We start from the raw sequence: 5,771 nt of genomic DNA, 5'->3' as shown, positions 1-5,771 counted from the left end.
GCGCAATTGTGTTAAAACGCTCTGGTTGTATGTACAAGAATTTTATTTTTGGGTTCGGGGAGGGGATGAGAGTGAAAGAGAACACCAAAATATTTTCTCAATGGACAATATTTTCGTATAAGCGACATTGACAAATGTCAATTGAAAATACTGTCATAAAGTCGTAAAAGGATCTTTTCCACTTGATTGAATACCCTCAGGCGACTTTCTTTTAGGCTCTCTCAACAATTCAATTTATCTCTTCCAATAAATTAAGGATTTTCCAAAATGAAATTGAAAAATCTTCCCGGAATAAAAAAAAATCCTCAAACAATAAATAATCTTCCTGGAGAGAAGGTTTCTAGTAGAGGTTTTTTCTGTTTGGTACTTGCATGGCTTTTGGCGGAAGAAAAAGAAAACGGACATGAGCTTTTCTCTCCCTCAGAGTGTGCTCAAATAAATTACTCCCCATTTAGGTCATTTATATCGTTGGCTGGCTCCATTTCCTCAATATTTCATTCCCCATTTTCTCCAATTGCTCAACACATACACGCTCATCGTTGTACATTTCGCAATATAATCCCACACAATCCACCAACTCCAGCTAAATCCAATCATTCTCTCCTCCTTTGGCGCGGTGCTTCGTGGTGAGGTTCTGGAAGTGCTGGATGGGTATGGGGGTTTGTGCCCGAGTAAATCTAGGAGAAACCTTATCATTTATATTAGATATCCATCTGCCAGCTCGGTCCACAGAGAAAGGGGTTGGAAAGCGTCCGTGCTTCTCCTTGAAATTGAGAGAAGATTCCCAAGGGGTTAAGAGCTCTTGAAGAAGGGGATTCATTGAAACTCGATTTAGGTTAAGTATATTTAATATTAACAAAAATAACGTGTTATGTCTACATTTAAACCAGGATATTTTAATTCGAAATTTTCCTTTCGAAATTAAAAAAAATCATTCTTTCCGTACAGAAGTAGATCTTGAAAAATTCGAAAATCTATTTGAAGATCCAGAAAAGAGACTTTCTTACATCTTAATACTTTCGCAAGGTGGCGGAAGTTACATCTTGTTCGAATTTCGAAGTGCCAAGTGTCAAAATGTGACGGTCTTCACATTGTTGTGAGGGAAAAAAAACAGAACAACGACGTTCACTGTTCTTGTCCCAGTATTAAATCACTCCATAATCACTGAATAACTCTTTTGTCCGATTTTAGTTTGATATTTGATAAATTTTCCCCACCTTGTTCGAAAATTTAGTATGAAAATTCGAAATTGAATTTGAATTCTTCGAACATCAACGACTTTTTGTGCAAATAGAGTTCCATTTACCTTTTATCCAAGACACTATTGGAGAATCAAAATCTACTTGTGTTTACACCCATTGAGTTCTAACACGATTGATTTTTGCCTATCTTCCGGCGAATGAAATTTCCGGTAAAACTCTAAATTTTAAATATTTTAAAAATTCCAACTTAAAGGTGCTATCACACTAGAATTTTTCATGTTTTAATTTGAAATTAAATTGAGCCAATTGAGCATTAAGATTTATAGAATTTACTTGAAAATTCTCATAGCCAGGACACATTTTGCAAGAAATTTGCTCAATTTTAAATGGTACCGCGAGATTTTTGATTGTGAATGACTCCAGAAAATGTGTGATAGTACTTAAAATGTCTTATAGGGGAAACTGGGGCACCACCAAACACGGGGTACCACCAAACACTGCGATTTTTTAATCGGATATTCGACTTCAGAGGACCTTTAGGAATTTGTAGGCACTATAGAGATGCTTGTCCATTGAAGAAATGGTCGAGATAGTCCAAGTAGTTTAGAAATAAAAATTAGTGTTTTGTGGTACCCCGTGCTTGGTGGTGCCCCAGTTTCCCATGAGTCACTTGTCTGTTATTCAGAAAAAAGATTTGTAGGCAAAGGGCTATTGCAGCGACTCTGATATAGTCTTATTTAAAATCTGTATGAAGTTGTCCCAACTCCCAACTAAGATTTCTTAACACAACAATTTCCTTCGAATGGTTTTGGAAGAACTTAATAAATTACTCCCGATACCTAAGCTTCACTTAATGCAAGTTTGTCACTAAAACACTGTACTTATCTTATTTTATGGCCACAAATAATATTAATTATGAGTAAGTAAATTTAATAAGAACAATTTTCTGTGTAACTGCAAGAAAATTGAAATTATTGAGCAATTTTAACATTTTAATTTGCTGAATTCACATTGCTTTGAGCAACCACATTTATGCTATTTTAACATATTTAAACAGGTCTGGACCAAGTATTAGTTTTTATTATTAATAATAATTAAGTAAAGATCTATCAATTCAATTGGGTTTTAGTGCAAAATAACGCATATGAATAATTTATCTAGAAATTAAATTGAATTTACAAATTGAAAAAATCCTAGTGTGATAGCACAGTAACACATATCGTCGGTTCCGAAGAAGACTATTGTAAGTCCAAAATGTAAACTTTACAGGAAAGAGGTTTAAAGTTTGACAGCTAAAATTTATTTTCATTAATTTCACTGCAATTAGTATACTTTCAGCTTTTGAGACTATTTCATCATACTTACGCATTGAATATCTTCTAGTTAACACTACTTTTAAATTGATTATAGCAAAATTGTGGGCAAAAAACTCAATAATTGGTCACGTTGATTTTAAGTTTTTTTTTGTAACTTTTGCAGGAATATCTTAATCAACATAAAATTTTGTGCAGTTATAGATCTAAGGTTTCTGCATCCAATGATACCATCTTTTTATACTATTGTGAGTAGACTTACAGTAGTCTTCTTCGGAACCGACGATATTCGATTGATTATTGTCCATTTAAATGAAAATAATTTAAAAGCTCGCTTTCGAAAAGAAAGTATTTGAATGAGCCTTATACGGGCTTCAGACTAGAGGTTTAGCCTAGTTCCCTAAGGTCTCAAGATCATAAATAGCGTGCAATTTAATTGCTTTTTGAGAGCCTATGTATGTTATTTAAAATCATGGTTGATAAGAAATTAGAGAAATTAAGCCATTTTGCTATGCTATATGTCTGAAGCCCGTATAAGGTCTCAAAATCCTAAATAGCAATTAATGTTATTGGTTTTTCAGAATGCAATTGATTCTTTGCTTTTAATCTTAAGTCCAAATATTAAATTTTCTTATACTTAAATTCTTAAATTCTTATATACTTCCATCTGTTTGTGACTCATCTGTCTTTCGGCTTAAGCCGAGAAATGGTTTAGATATTTGGAGACTGATAGGAATTTACACAGAAAAAATATTTTGTAAAAATGTTCGTAATTGTTTGTGAATTCCTATGGGGGAGTTACGAAATGCTCGTGAATCGTATAACCCACAAACAAGTTCGAGAAAGTTTGTACTTTCTTCACAAACATTGTTCGTAACATAATCATTTGACGAAAATTTTTTGTTCTTTTACAAACATTTGTTCGTACGTATTCGTAAACACACAAAAAAGAAAGGAATTGTTAAAATTGGGTTTTATCTTTAGGTAAAGAAAAAGAAAAATTGCAACATTCAAAGTCTGATCACTTGCCCCTATATTAGCTGAGATTCTTTACAATCTTGGCTTCTTTTTTTATATTTTCTTGTTTATAATAATAAATTTTATTAGTTGTATCTCGTTTACACACTACTTTCATCTGAAATTCTTGGTTCTCAAAATATATCCGTTTAAAACTGCTTAAAAAATACGTATTAAAGCTATTTTGATTGATCTTGATAAGTGAGACGTCAGCGCCTCTGGTGCTGGTTTTCCAAACTTCAGTAGTTCTAAAAAATTATCGGCCATTCCAAGTCCTTTGACTTCTTCTTAGTGAAGAATAATATCGGTTCAGTAGAATCCGAGCTATGGCCACCTAAGTATCAAAAGCCGGTAAAAACGGATTTTCCTAAATTACAGGCGGAAAAATATACCAAAATCGAAATTTTAAGCATTTTTTTTAAATCATTGAATGAAACTAAAACAATGTATCAGAACAGAAACACAAAAACAAATTAAGAATTTTGAATAAATTTCATTTAATTGTCATGAAGTAAAATGAAAGGAGGGCTTACTTTGAAATGAGGTACCTTTAAAATACAGTAGACTCTCGCTAATTCGGCTCTTTTAAGATCGGGCTACTTTTTAATTCGGGCAGTGGTTACATTTGGAAAAAGTTTGTTGTCATTTTTCAAGTTTGATTATGATTGTCAAATGAATCAAATAAGCTCAAATTTGGCATGGTTTGTCTTAGTTTTGATGTGATTTTGCATTAAGGGATTTTCATGCAATTTACGATATATATCAGTGTGTAAACTCAATATCTATATGCACATGAATAAAAAATCGTTGCATTTCAAAAAGTTTGTCGCCCGAATTTCTGTCTAATTCGGCTGTCATTTCGGTCCCATATGCCCGAATTTGAGAGAGTCTACTGTAGAGTTTTTCCTCCTATTTTGAATCGAACTCATCCTTATTGTAAGTAATATAGTCTCACAATTAATTTGTGAAACGAATGTATACCATGGTAAGATCAAGTTCCATTCAGAATTAGGAGAAAAAATCCTATTTTAAAGGTGTAAAAAAATTTAAATAAAATTTCTGCTATTGGTAAACAAATGCTAACCCCTTGGCATTGGTTTTTCTTAATGCTGTCTCGCATCGTCTGAGGGTGGAAGATGCCTGCACTGGGGTGTGAGGTGGTAATATCTCGAGTGTCCGGACAGGGAGGAAAAATAAAATGAGAAATAATGGCATGACGAGGAGAGAGAAAGAGAAATGCCAGCCAAAGGATGTAACTAAGTAAAACACTTTAGAAGCAAAGGCGTGGCTACGTTTGCATTCATCCAAAATTAAGGGATGATTTATTTGTTGTGCTTCGGAAAAGGCTCTCCTTTTCTCTATATATCCTCAAGAGGGTGAAAGTTCACTCTGTTTTTCCTCCTTTTGCACTCCAATTCTATTTTGCACCATTGCGCGTGGAAAATAATAGCGAAAAACACCTACAATGTTATACTAAAACTCTTTCATGGTTGTTTTTTTCTCCTCAAATTGCCTCAAATTTGTATTTTATTCAGTTTTTCTGGTTGGAAATTGGACTATCAAATAGAGATGATCAATTTTTCTTGTCACTTCTTTAATACTTTGTGATTTTTTCTTGGGATTTCAGTTAAAATTGATATAAATTGACGAGATTGCTGAAGAAATCCACTCAAAAGAACGGGGAAAGCTCAATAAATTCACTAAATGAGTGTTATTTGTAGCTAATCTAATGTATTATGCAATCAGCTGATTGATTACATCACCTTTGTTATCAATTAAATTCAAGGAATATTTTTGAAACATTTAATAGCCCCTTGAAAAATCAACATTCATGGAACTGCATAGATTTCACTGCCTATTTCATATTCAAATGAAGTAATTCCACAGAGAATATCACTGATTTGCTAAAAAATACCCAAAATGTTATCGAAAATGAGTAAAAAAAATTAAAAAACGGCCATCCCTTGCGGGGATCGAACCCGCGACCTTTGGATTAGAAGTCCAACGCGCTATCCTCTGCGCCAAAGGGACTAACATCCGTCATGAGTCAATGTGCAATACATGCTGGCGCACTGCGCAGCCGCGTTTACAATGCCGAGTCACCTTCAGTGATACGCCTGAAATGCTTCTAAGTGTGACTTTTGGTGGGAAATATTTTCCCGCGCTTCTTCCATTCGTCATCGTATCGAGAGTTGTGGAGAGAATTTAGTGCATGGGCAGAAAATTGTAAATCTCGCGT

General features: G+C 33.9%; 1 non-coding gene across 1 annotated transcript; it reads right to left on the bottom strand.

Annotated features, from left to right (window-relative positions):
* Positions 1–5,490: 5,490 nt before the first annotated feature.
* Trnar-ucu (transfer RNA arginine (anticodon UCU)) lies at positions 5,491–5,563 on the bottom strand. Its single transcript has one exon. It is a non-coding gene; the product is annotated as a tRNA-Arg (tRNA).
* Positions 5,564–5,771: the final 208 nt, after the last annotated feature.

This window comes from Phlebotomus papatasi, chromosome 3 (assembly GCF_024763615.1).
Source record: "Phlebotomus papatasi isolate M1 chromosome 3, Ppap_2.1, whole genome shotgun sequence".
Lineage (NCBI taxonomy): Eukaryota > Metazoa > Arthropoda > Insecta > Diptera > Psychodidae > Phlebotomus > Phlebotomus papatasi.
The sequence above is the reverse complement of the archived record's forward strand: the minus strand, read 5'-3'. Positions and strand labels throughout refer to the sequence as shown.